The sequence below is a fragment of the Nanorana parkeri genome, unplaced genomic scaffold (assembly GCF_000935625.1).
Source record: "Nanorana parkeri isolate BGI_ZX_2015 unplaced genomic scaffold, ASM93562v1 scaffold89, whole genome shotgun sequence".
Lineage (NCBI taxonomy): Eukaryota > Metazoa > Chordata > Amphibia > Anura > Dicroglossidae > Nanorana > Nanorana parkeri.
This window is the reverse complement of record NW_017306357.1, coordinates 828,245-842,330: the sequence shown is the minus strand read 5'-3', so window position 1 is coordinate 842,330 and position 14,086 is coordinate 828,245. Positions and strand designations below refer to the sequence as shown.

At 40.7% G+C, this 14,086-nt stretch overlaps 1 protein-coding gene across 2 annotated transcripts in view; it reads left to right on the top strand.

Moving 5' to 3' along the window:
- The window catches only part of FAF1 (Fas associated factor 1), a 218,339-nt gene that overhangs the window by 166,048 nt on the left and 38,205 nt on the right, over window positions 1-14,086 (top strand). The gene's annotated exons all lie outside the window — the stretch shown is intronic.

The following is a 14,086-nucleotide window of genomic DNA, read 5'->3' as shown; positions in this document are numbered from 1 at the left end:
TTGGGTTTTTTGGTTTGCACATGCTTCAAGGACATTTTTAATGTCATTTTTAAATCCTTAATGTTTTTCATATTTTATATTACGGAAAATATCATCTTTATTCTGTCGTGGGTCTTGCTACTGATAGCAAGGTTGATTGCCAGTCTGGTAAGAGACCCTATTGGTCCAGGGGAAAGGGTATTCTTATTACCCATAGCGGACACTCTGCTTCTGACTCTCATTACAGTAGCATCATGAGTAATTTAAACTGATTGGTTGCTAAGAACAACACAAAAAAAACTTGTTCACCTATCTTCAGACACTTCAGATAATCAAGTTTCTCATCCTTATATACAGACATGAACATGGTTCTCATCTGTCCTTCTTTTAGGCACATATCACTCAGTATATCTTTCCTCTCTTGCCCTGGTTTTAGTCTAATGTATTAATAGGTAGAAATGTACCTTCTAGCTACTGTATATACAACTACCAAATTTAAATATTTTGCTCTGATCAAGACCTGCTTTGATCTAATCATTGTAAGTCTTGCATATAATTATATTCTGTCTTGAATGATTAACACTTTGCAAGGTTACATTTAAAAGATTTGTGTTGTCTCTTATTTAGCTTACTTTGTCTAAGCCCCTTATTTTAAGATTGAGTTTTTGGGATCAGAACTCAACTAAAGTCTTGACAATTGCTGAATTGCTGCCTGACCTCTTACAGGGTTTCCGAATCCCTGATAATCCATAGTAGGGTCAAATAAAAGAGCTCTGAACCTTGCCCCTGTTCACACCTAGACGTTTTGTAGCTCTGAGGTACCAAACGCTGAACATATGGAATCCTATTGTTTTTTATGGCCTCTGTTCACACCTGAGAATTATTTGCTTGTAGTAAAATGGCTGTCATTGGAAAAAATACACTTATCTGCAGATTTCTGCACTTTTGGCCATATGGACTTAAAGGAGAACTATGGGGTCAGTGTTTTTCACCATAGTTCTCCTAAGGGTCACTGGAGGATATAAACTAGCGTTCTCCCGTGACCCAAAGATCAGTATACCGCGAGCTGCAGCTCGCGGTATACTGAGACCGCCGCAGCCGGGACGGATCCCGACATTACTGTCGAGATCCACCCAGCTGCGTGAGTGACAGCTGGCTCTGCCTATATATAGGCAGAGCCAGCTGTGCCCGCCCCCTCCCCCGTCCGTTCTGCCAGTCAGCGCTGGAGGATCGGACAGGGGAGGGGGAATCCCTGCATGGAGCCGTGAGTGACAGTCACGACTCTCTGCAGTGACATGATCGAGAAGTGAGCCAGCGACGGTATGCGTTCGCTCACTTCCCGATCTATTGAGCCGACCTGTGACAGTTTCATTGTCACACGTCGGTTCGAACTATAAGGTTGAGTGAAAATCACTCACCTCATAGTTCTCCTTTAAATGCTAACGTCCAACACAAGTGTTTTTATGCATTTTTTTGCGTTTTGTCTGCAAAAAAAATACTGGGGAACAAAATGGAGCACAGCACAAGCTGAAAAAACGTGCAACAAAACACTTTGAAAAATGCTTAAGAACAATTGGCAAACGTGCGTACATTCACTCAAAATTGCTTAAATAATAATGAAAACAAAAAACACCTGAAACACTGACGCTTGGGTCTGAACGGAGACCCAAAGGGATTGTGTCACAGAAAAAAAAATCCCCCAAAGGGATTGTGTCACAGAAAAAAAAAAAAATCACTTTTAGCAGGCATAAAGTGAAGGCACATGGAAGTGCCTGCAGATACATTCAGCAGATGAAATTCCTCCTTGTACACCTAAATGCTAGACCAGGGGTAGCCAAACATCGGCCCTCCAGCTGTGGGGGAACTACGAATCCCATAGAGGGTCGGAGTTTGGCTACCCCTGTGCTAGACCTTTCTGAACAGGTAACAATCTGACACTTCTGGGTAGTGTCAGAACTTGCCTGCTTCCTCCCCCACATTCCTATTGGCCCATCACTATGTCGGCTGCCTCACTGTCCAATTGTAAAGTCTCAGGGGTGAGAGGGGTTTGCAAGCCACGTCACTACAAGGAAGTGCTTGCATTTTGCCAGTTCAGGGAGCAATTAAAGATTCATACCTGCTAAAAAAAATTGTCAGTCACTTTAAAAAAAAAAAAAGTGAGAGTACTGTTGTGCACTCTCAAGGGCTGGGATCAGTTCCAGTATAGTAGTATTCTAAATTTCCAGCACTAATATAAAGAAAAGGTTGTGATTTTTTTTTTAGAAATCTGTTAGATGTTTCTGTTTCCAAACTCTTGATACAAGATCATTTTTTGTTTTATAAGAATTTTTTGTTTGTTTTCCGACCTTTTTTTCAAAGTTTGCCTTATTTGTTTATGCAAATAAATTACATTGCAGAGACCTTGTCTTTTTGGCGCATGCAGTACTTTTGATCTTTTCTTCATTGGTCTAAAATGAAGGGTTATAACAAAGGCACGTCTGTTGCCATAAAAAAAAAAAATGGTGCTAAAAGATGTTCCTAGCTGCAGTCTCAGAAAGTTGGAAGGTGTGCACATGCTGGTAGAGCTGATGTCTGACAGTGTACTACTACCTGTTACAGCCTGTTTCTACTTTCTGAACTGTTATTAAACAAATATTTCATAGCTGGTTTATGTTTCATCTTTAGTGGTCATTATTAAAGCGCGTTCAGAGAACGTCGTATTCTTTACAATGTATATATTTGCGGAGTGGGGGTTAATGCATGAAGTATTTATCTTATTATTATCTCGGTACGTTTTTAATACCCTCTTATCCGAAGGGAGAGGCTGAGTGGAGGAAAAAGGATCCTCTTAAGCTTAATCCTCCCGGCTCTCTTGTAGAGCCTGTTAACGCACTGTAATTGGCTGCTGAGACCTTTGGAAAGTAGCCAGTTTTGCAGAGGGACACAGTTTTACAGTAATCGGAGATGCGCGAGGAAAGGGACAGTTTGTCTGATGTTCTTTGTGTTGCTGCCCGTGAAAGTCTGAGTGGCTGCAGCTAAGAATGTGTGATGCGCGGCAGGTAACGATGAACCATGGCCTGCTAAGTGCTCTGATTGACACCTTTGCTCTGCGGACCTTGTTCAGCCACGTCCATGGAATCCCTGGGGTGGAGTTCATGGAGGTCAATGATCGGTCAAGTTGTTAGCCACGTATGTTATTAAGGAAATGCCTATGGCCACCGATGACATTTAACATCAATTAACATCTTAAGATGTGTATTAGAAACTTGGGCATCATAATTTTTGTGAGTGAAACTGTAAACAAAATCACCATTAAAGTTTATGAAGTGTATTATTATTATTACACAGGATTTATATAGCGCCAATAGTTCACAATATAAGGAAGACATTACAATCACCATACAATTGAAGACAAGATGGTAAGGAGGGCCCTGCCCCTTAGGGCTTGCAATCTACTTTTTTTCTCTAGTTTGGGTAGAGTAGGAAAGGGTTCACAGTCAAGCTTTTTATTTTATTTATTTATTTGCTATCTTTATCTCTGATGAGTAAATTCACCCTTTCTATGTGTCCTGGTGACCATTGCCAACAAAACGAAAATCTAAACTGTCACCAGAGCAGGTGGCCAGGGGAAATCTTCCAATGGGGACAACTGCTCTGGTGACCGCTATCTAAAAAGGAGATTTCCATCATTTTGGAGGGATTTTCTCCCACTGCCAGTTGCATCTCCAGGACAGAAAGGAAGAGAAACCATCCTATCAGTGCAAAGAAGGTAAAACAAAAACAGGTTTCAAGTCTCCCACACTTTATCCAAAACTAAAAAAGGGCTATACATGCACTTTAATGTTTTAACCATTGGCTTGTCATTTAAAGCACATCTAATCACCCCCTAAAAACTACATTGCTAACATTAAAGTGATTCTACTGGGAAGGAGGGCATGGCACGGCACATTTGCCATAATGTTTAAGTACTTGCACATTAAGGCGCACTTGGTTCTGGATCTAATCTCCTCTATGCTTCCCACCACCACTCCATCGCTGCCATTTTTTTCTGCTCTTCTTCTGGGTCCAGCATCTTCTTGCTTCACCGGTGGGTGGCTACTGATAATGTAATTCCCTGCACGTGTTTGCTGGAGCTAAATTAACTCGCCACGCAACTCTGGTCTCTTTACATGGCTGAAGTGGGTCAGGACATTGCACTGCGCACACACTGCAGGCAGTGTACATTTAACAGAAATTTGCTAGCATGAAGATGTAAGAGTTTTATGGAAGAGACCTTCATGCCTGATGACAAATGTTTTGCTGTGTAACTTTAATTCTACTTTGGTTGTTTAAAATGGATATTCACCAGTCGAATTTAATTAAAAAATAATAATTTTTGGAATGTTTTTTTTATTTTCTAATATTTAATGAGGTCAAACTGACAATCACTTTTGACCACAGTAGCGAATGGTTTTCATTCGGGAAACTCCATTCATTTTCAAAATTAAATATTAAAGTAAAATTACATTTTGAACGACATTGTCAAGTCCCTGAAAGCATTATCGAATGTGCTGATGGGATTCTTTTATGGACATTCATACGAAAATCTACCAGTCAATGGCCAGCTTTACCCATTAACATGCCTATCCCATTCTGACAATGACACCAGTATACACATGGTAAAAGAAGAGCGTTAAAGTGACCCTGTCCGCTTCTGAACTGCATGAGTAGATTGGTTCTGGATTGGTGTTTTATCACAGTATGAGTCAGTTGAAAGGCATTGATAAAGGGTCATTTACTGCTTTCCTAACATAATGACCAATTAGCAAAGATGATATACATGTTCATTGGCTGTAAGCAATCATTTTAAGAACCATTTTTTAAAACATTTATGATGAGAGAATTCCCATTAAGTGGTTATGTTATTTGCACAACTGCGTTACAGTCCTTTTTAGTAAAATATAATCGTTACTTGTCAGGAAAAAAAAAATGAAAAGAAAATACTTAATTAAACCGCTACTGACCTATAGCCTTCCTGAAGTGGATTCCCGGAATTAAACTTTGTCTTTGGCTGTGTAAAGTTAAGTGTCTGAGCCAAAAAACGATTTTTTCTTTCCTCAGACTGACATGAGAAAAATCAATATTTTCCTTTTTGCGGCTTCGATGTTTCAACACGTCTCTTTCCTCGAAATCCCATTTACTAGTCTATTGTTCGTCCCTTACCTGGCCTCAGGAAGATCAAAATGTATCTAAATGCAAGACCTTTTCAAGGCAGACAATGGAAGACAGGATACAGATTCCAGCTACTGCTACTGTTGTCATCTCAATAGTTACACGATGGTAATGAAAACCACAAGACGATCAACAAAATTGCTTTGTACTGTAAGAAAATAGTGTATTGCTGCCGTGTTTGCAGAGCTTGCAAGGGTTCATTGTTGTTTTTGTGGCTGGTTTCCTGTAGAATTTAGTAAGAATATTCTGATACGATCCAATTTCAGCTTTATTTGGCACATATAACCGTACCATGAGGGGGGCGGGGGGCTTGTATTATTGAGCAACTAAAGCTGGCCATATACAAGTAGAATTTTGTTAAAAAATAATTTGTTTTCAGTTTGTTCATTAGATGTTCTCATAGTTAATGGAGTCAAATCAGCAATCAATTTCAATCAGTAAATGTGCTTTTCGTTTGGGGGAACTCCATTCGTTCGGAAATTGAATGTTGCAATTAAAACAGAATTTCAAACAACATTGGTCAGCTCTCTGAATGTTCTGGTGAGATTTTTGTATCAACGTTTAGTACAAAAATGTACCAGTGCATGGCAGAGTTCCAGTGCGCCTGCTGTTCAGCTTGTATTCTGTGTGTGTTAGGGTGACGTGGACAGACTTAGAGATACTCTAGTAAAACATGAAAACGCAAAGCCAGCCAACCCTAAGCCCTCGTTCACACCTGAACGTTTTGTAGCGCGTTCTACGCTCGACAAACGCTCTACAAAACGCGCAAACATCTAAATCCCATTGTATTCAATGGGTCTAGTTCACACCTTGGCGTATTTCAGCCCGTCCCTAACGCGCTACAAAACGGCCCACGCCTGAAAAGGTACATGTACTACTTTGGGCCGTTTTTGTTGCGCGTTTCCATTGGGATACAGCCAAGTAGCCCTCGGAAACGCGCGTTTGTCGCGCGATCTTTTTACTGCGAAACGCGCTAAAAAACGCGCGACAGACGCGCATATGCAATACGCCTAGGTGTGAACCAGGGCTAAAGTGTATCTAAACTCAAAATGTGATTTTAGTTTTGAAGAGAGTGGTGAGGAGTTAGAAGTTCTACAACACACAAATATATATAACCCACAAGTAGGGGTGGGTGCTTGGCTAAACGGTGACACCATGCAAATCAAAACATAGGGGAAAAGCCAGCACTCCAACTGAACTTATTAGATGACTGTTTACCTAATTCCCATATCGTAAAAAACACCAATGTGAACAGCTCCCTGCACTATTTTTGCCGCGCTGATCAGTGCGGTTTCCATACAGCTTTCAATGGAACCGTGCTGATCTGCGTGGATTTGGGCATTTTTAATTGCGTTTCACAGCTGAAACGCAATTAAAAAATCCCAAAACCTCCCTTTTGAGATCAGTGCAGTAACGGTGCTGATCCGTAAGCGCCCTGGTGTGAATGGGCTCTAAATATAGCAGATGACATCCTACAACTTTAGTAGTCATTATTTAGCCTTTCCTTTAGTTGGTATCAGTGTGTAAATTACATGTTTACTTTAAATATAGGAAGAACTAATGATGGGTTTGATTTGACCTGGATCACTAGCACACAGCTAGCAAACTTTTTTCTTTTTCTAACATACGGAGCTGATCATCAGAATTTTCCTCTGTTTGCTATACTAAAGTGTAAGGCAGCAGGAGAACGCTAGGCTCTGTGATTGACCCTTCCTGCAGACAGAACATTGGCAGGCACTCTACATGTTGATGGACAGGTTCAGCCTTGTATAACAGGCAGGAATAACAGTTGAGGCTGTCGCATTTAAACCTATCAAGACCTCAAGAACTAAACATGCAGCTTGAAGCTTCTCACACCTGAACCGTGCCCGAGGTTACGATCTGAAAGGATTACTGTAACACTTTGTGACAAGCTTGCTACAGGTGGGGCTGCTTAAGAGTGACTCAGCGCACACTAGAATGTCTTCTCCATCATATTTATTTTCCTGCTGTCAGAATGTATTACTGTACACTGACTGGATACTGCAAAACACAGGGACACGTGCTTCAGTAGCCAAATGGGAGAACTGCAACATTGTCAGTTTCCTGACCTTGTGCTAGAAGGACATTAATCTATTGAGCCTTGTGTTGTGATCCTACATTGACTTGACCTGCTGGGGCAATCTCCATTTTTGATTGGGGTTTCTTCGGTATAGACATCCCAGCTTCCATATAGACGTCCCAGCTTACGTGTAGATGTCTCGGTTTGCTGTAGACATCCCAGCTTCTATATAGATGTCCCGACGTGCGTGTAGATGTCTCGGTGTGCGTGTAGACTTCCCAGCTTCCATATAGACGTCTCTGTGTGCGCGTAGACGTATCAACTTCCCCTGTTCCTTAGTAAAGAAAATTGCATTTTGGTCAATTAAAATGCATAGTGAAATCTTTTTAGTTTTGGCTACAGTAGAAAAGGGTTACAAACACCTTCAGATTGTTTTGCTGAGGTGCCCTGGTGGTAACAGGAAATGAGAGTAAAAAAAACTTCAAAGTGACAGAAATCCCATCTTGTCCTCATTGGACAATTTCCCCTCTATTCCACTTGAGTTCCACTTGAATATGTTGTTCAGGCAGGCCTTCACATTTCCTCGGGATAACGTATATAGTAAGTGGGTAGAACTTATTGGAGCAGGAGGTGGGGTATCATTGTAATTTTATTTTCTAAATACACTAAAACCTTCCTAATTACAAAATGGAAATTGTTGGTTGTGCTTCCTTGCTGCCCAATGGCTTGATTCACAATGACGGGTGAATTAAGATTCTGTTGTATAGCCGGTATTGATCCCTGTCCTGCACTGGATTTATACTCTCCATCCCAGGCTGTCTGTCAGCAACTAATGGGACATGAAAAATTCATTAACCTGAAAGTTCATCTCTGTTGCGCTAAAGTAATAGCTGGCCTTTTTTGTTTATCTCTTGCCGAACAACATTGGATGCCAGAGAGCAGCTCTGCCTAATTTCTATCAGAGCTGGCTGGAATGAGGAAATAAAAGGCAGCAGTCTGGAATCGCAGTTCTAGGGAGGGGATAAGAATAAGAATATTATCCTGAAGGTTATTATGCACTCTGATAAATGGTTGCGCCTTGCGAGCCAGCCACGGCTACAGATTGCTGGCATTAGACTGGAGGCTGCGACAGAATGGGATTTGCAGGCTGACATTTGTATCCGCTTCCCACCATCTCTGTAACCTCAGCGATAAATACCGCAGCTGACACCTGTGTGTGCTCGCTGTTTGCCAGGGAAACATTTCAAAGGTTACATTCTGGGAAATGCCATGCAGCCATGGCTGTGGTGCATGTGGACATGAAGGGGCTGCGGGAGAGCAGCAGAACGGAAATGCAACAAATTATTATTAAAAATGGTCAAAACAAATATTGTATTTAGAAAATGGCGATCAGTTATGCTACATACTGCTTTAATGAACTAAATGTCAATCAGTTAGGGTTTACATCTAGTTTAAGCCCAGAAAAAGGAACATCCGTCATGGAAAGCATTCATGCAATAGGCCATGCGTGATGAAATTAAAGGAAACCATGAAATACGAAGGATTCCTTTGCTGACCCGTTTCTGAAAAAGCTAGCTGTCTGGCTGCCATGTTCATCTTTAAGCTTCATTCCTTTGAGCCACCAACCTGGGCCAAGCATTCAGCAAGTGAAATTAAAATTAAGTTCGAACTCCTGATCTAGATGCCTAATCTCTAGTCTAGATAGACATTTGTATACACTGTATGGGCCCAAAGTCTGCAGGTAAAGGCTGAGACTACCTAATAGTTCAAAAGCAACCAAATCTCCTGAAAAAAAAAGTTTCCACTCTACCGTAAATCACATAAAATACCAAAACAAAGTGTATGAAATTGCACAAAAATCCCATATGTTTCAAAATGGCATGAAGAGTCTTTTTAATGCATTCAATACATTTTGTTTTGGAATTGTTGGAAATATAATAGCATGGAAACTTTTTCGTAAGGGGATTTTCTTGTGCTGGTTATATGTTTATCTCCTTTCCCCGCACACTCAGTGGCGTAAGCTCGTTTTGTCTTTGGTACTTAGTGACGCTAAACTCAGGAGATAAATCTTAAAAAAGGATTCAAGTACCTGAACTATTAACAATACTGGAACTTATTTGTGTATCACTCGGCTGTAGATCCTCAAATCCTCTCTGAATTGGTGCTTACACTGTCCTTCCTTCTGGAAGGGGGCTACTTTTGTTCCCCATGGTCCCTGTGTGTGTTGTAAAGTAGTCACCGCTCCAAGCTCACTCCTGTGATGGACTACAATTCCAATACAAATTAGTAAACTAAATGTGAGATTGTAGTTCATCATTGAGCTTTATAACACACACAGGGGCTATGGGGAACAAAAGTGGCCACCCTCCAGAAGAAAGGACAGTGTCAGCACCAATTCAGAGATGATCTCAGGATCTACAGCCGAGTGATACACAAATAAGCTACAGCTTTGTTATAGGTAAGGCAGTTCAATGCCATTTTAAGATCTAACTCCTGAGTTTAGTGTCACTTTTTAATATTGTGAACAATCGTGCAACTATAGACAAAATGGAGGTCTCCCTAGCAGTGGCGCTAAGGAGCATGGGGTGTTGCAGTTGTTGACCATTAAAACCTGTTTGCTATTTGTTCAGCCTGGATGCATTAATGTTAAGAAAGGAAGACCAACTTTCTTGAAAGTTTTCATGTGACGGCAGAGTTCTGAAGTAACAGTTTAACTTTTACCACGCAGTAGATGAGTATGGCTGCAGTAGCTCCTCAGCACCTTCCTGTTATTTGAAAGGAATATTCTTTAGAGGCTCGGGGTACCAGCACACTTATGACTTGTGTCAATAATCCATCTTCTTCTTTTAGTATGATACTAAAAGCTGATGAAGGGGACCCTGCTTGGCCCTAAAAAGTTGTTTTGTGACAGTCTGCATCAATAAAGAAGATGGATTATTGACACAAGACATAGGTGTGCTGGTAACATTTATCATATATTTAAAGATACACGGCGCCATCCGTGGTTACTACAGCACCCTCCTTTATACATAGGGGTTCCGGTAAGGAGTACAGCAGTTCCTCTCTAAGATTGTCTTTACAGTATCTAAAACTCAAATAAATAGAAGAACCTAGTTATGGGTCTATTAAAGTTTATTAAAGTACTAAAAACCAAAAGGAAATCTTTTAGATGATCCCAGGTGCAAAGCAATAATTTATTTGATCCCAGGAATATAAAAAAATAAATTGTGTTCATTTAAAGAAAAAAAATTTTGCTCGAAAGAGCCAGGTCAAGCTGGTGTCTGAAGCCAAATTCTCTGTTCTAGTAGGCCTGCGCATGTCAGTTTTCTAGGCCCTCCTGCATCGAAACCGTTAAACGCTCACAATAAAAAGCGGTGGCCTTGAGCGGTGGCAGTACATTGATTTTCTTTTTCTTCTTTCCTTTACTGTAAGCAGAAAGTAGTTATTGCATTTTACACTAAATGCCAGACAGGTGGGTGAGGTTCCCATAACATCTTAACAGGCAGAAGGTCACACATTCGAATCCCATGGAACCTGCTAAGCCTTTCATCCAGCAGAGGTAAACAAAATGTGGAGGCTGTAATAACGCAGGAGATGTATTCATTACTGTGTAAAGCACTCCGTGATCTCCGGATAAGAGGAGCCGTATCAGTGAAGATATTACTTTTATTGCCAGTATCTGCTAACTGTGCCATTTGTAAGAAATAAATTGTATTGCCAGCAGAGCCGCGTGCTGGGGATCAACTCCGGGCAGCTGTGCGCGCAGGCAAAGTGATTTAAAGTGTATTACTTGAACACACACAATTTTCTTCTTAACATATGCACAGTTTCTTCACTACATATTGCTTTAGCATTTACACAATATTGATGTTTTGTGCAGGGAAATTTATGGGAGGTGTGTTTCTACACAGAAGGGCAAATCCTTTATTTCCACCTCATTAAAAATCTTTAAATTGGCTTCTGTTTCCTGAGGATAATCTTTCTGAGTGTTCTAGTTATGCAGTTTGGTACAGCTCGACACTGTAGGAATTCTGTACTTTGCACGAAGGTCAAAGATACTGTGGCCACACGTTTTTGAGTTTGGTTGAATCTTTAATTATAGAAATAGGGGGCGGCTATCATTTCTTAGTCTGTCATGGTTATTCTGTGGCATCACTACTCCTTAAATCGGTGTTCTGGAGCAAATGTGTTGGTCAGGACTTTTGGTTTTTGGCGGTTGCATGTTTGTTCTGCCTTAGGGAGCTGATTGAAAGAGTAGAGTCGTGACCCGACCGTAGTCATACTGTTGGTTTAAAAAAAGAAAAAACATGCATTTATAAAGCACAGACCACAATGTGATTTCCGTAATCTGAAGATCGAGTGCTATTAAATGAATGGGAGCTTGAACAGAAAAAAAGCCCAGAGGAGATCCCAGTTACATGAACTGTCAGAGGCACAAGGGCAGATCTCCTCTAATCACAGAATCTGCTGTTTTAAGCAGAGAAGACTGCATGTAGGACTGCAGGTTCTACACCGTGTCTTACGTTTTATAATTTGGCCTTAATTGTGGACCACTCTCCGTTATCAATCAGCACCTAGGTGGTGAAGCCTTGTGAACGTTTTAATTGTAGCAAAGCTGCTGTTCTTGCTGGATAAAATTAGTAGGTCACTGATTGGTTTTACTTCTAGCCTTGTTCTTAAACCCCAATGATTGTCAATGGGATCAGTCTACATCTTTATCTTTGTAAAGATGCCCATAGATGGTTACAAGAATTATTAGCTCAGTGTTCTCGGTCCAAGTCTCCTGCTCTCCGAACACCTGCTTGCTCGGCATTATAGATGCTGATCTGTGGGATGATATGACTCTGACAGCTGTATCCAGGGCTCTGTTTGCAGCACGCAGAGTTATTGCACTTCAGTGGATCTCTCCAACTGTCCCAACAGTAACCATGTGGGTAGAGGAGCTTGACCGATTGATAGCTTTCGAAAGAGTGGTTTTTCAACATAGAGATAATACTCTGACGCTATGACGTATGGACGAGATGGTTACACAGATCGGTGCTATCCACCTCCAGTGGCAGATGAGGCGGGCGATAGATCTGTAGCTGTCGTGTAATAGTTGGGGATTGTATTTCTGATGATGTGGTATTATATAGGAGGAAGTGTATGGGCTTCTTGTAGACATTAAATTTGGTCTATAGGCAGAGGATAATGATGTCATGGAGGGTGACGGGATGCCCCGTTGGGGCAGCATTGACCTGAGAGGGGTTATGCTGTCGGCTTCATTACCTACTATTGTTTTTCTTTATGTTTGTGTTATATTTTGCTGAAGGCAATGTGTTCTTGTAATGTGTTTAAAAATCCTCATAAAAACGACATGATTAAAAAAAAAAAGATGCCCATAGATACAACTGCCCTTTCTGCTCCTCACACTTTTCTTTCTAATAAAGCAAATTTACAGTCATGGCAAAGCTGCTGTTGCAGGCTTCTGGAGGTCTCTGCAGCGCTCGGAATTCCTTTTTGAGGGAGTTCAGACTACCTTTTTAACTCTGCTTTGAGCAAACTGCTGTGTCCCAGGATTATTTTGGTACAAGGCTTCCAGTGGAATGAGAATAGACAGACAGCACGCAGACTCAACTTGTGTCCCAGAACTGTCTGCGCACAGGGTTTTACCTAAATGAAACTGCGGCAAAATCCCATTTCTGGAAAATAATGCTTTGCTGTGTCTGTGGTCACCTTACGCTCCAAATTCCAGTGCAGTTCCTATTGGAATGTCCAGTCATAAGGTCAATTTGGTCATAAATGACTGAAGTATTTTCTGAGTGTTTCTCTCTTGCAGTATGTGTTCGTCCGCAGTGAATGTCTCTAAGGAATTATAAATTACATTTTCCAAGGCAAACACACGCCTGTTTCATCATCTGATTATATTTTATCCTGGAGAATAAATCACCATCACATGAAAATGATTGGTCTTTCCAATTATTAGTAATTTAATAAATGACTTGTGAACGTAGGGGACTGTCCTGCAAAATGAGTTGAACATATTGCTGATAATACATTAGGCTCTCTTCTATATAAAGTCATTTATGATGGAGTGATGTATGAAAGTGAAATAAATGGGACATTTCAAGTGCTAAAATTTAATTTAAAAGAATACAAATTATTGAAGAGATGTAGCCAAGATGGCATTGTTTTTTTAAAGAACAAACCCAGCAACAAGTAGTCTTTTAGTGAATATTTGTCTCCGAGAGAACTTTCCCACTACACTAAAATTATTATTATTATTATACAGTCTCTTAAATTTACCTTTTTTAATCTAAAGTTGCATTCAGTGATACCAGACTCAGTAGGCTTTTCTGTGTGCTTGTGGGTTGAACTGCATCCTCTTGTTACATGGTCTTCACTTTAAGAAATTATGGGTGGGGGCTTCTTGGGGAGCTATTTAGGTGAGCAGGAAATGTAATGGCAATGCATCCACTTTTGCTCTCTGCATCAATTCCCTAATTGTAATCAAATAGACCCATCACAAAACAAAATACCTGTTTCTGAAGTCTCTTCAATATCAGATTTGGTATATAGATAAGACCTTTAAGGGTTAGTGAATTGCAGCATAGAAAAATTAGGTATCCTGCCCTGCCAGAAAGGGCTGTGTTGTGTGGCAGTGCTGTGCAAATCTCAAGACTGGATGGGCAGAAAAAGATATTCTCTGTCAGGTAAAACAGCTTTCTTGGAGATCACGTGGACGGGCGTTTTCCTGCATTTAATGTGCATTTGGAATGCACCTCAAAGACAGGGCAGCAAAATTCCATTCACTTTATTTGACCATTACACTTGGCAGTCCTGTTTTGCCTTTAGCTGCATTGCTATGGATGCATTTTATATATATATATATATATA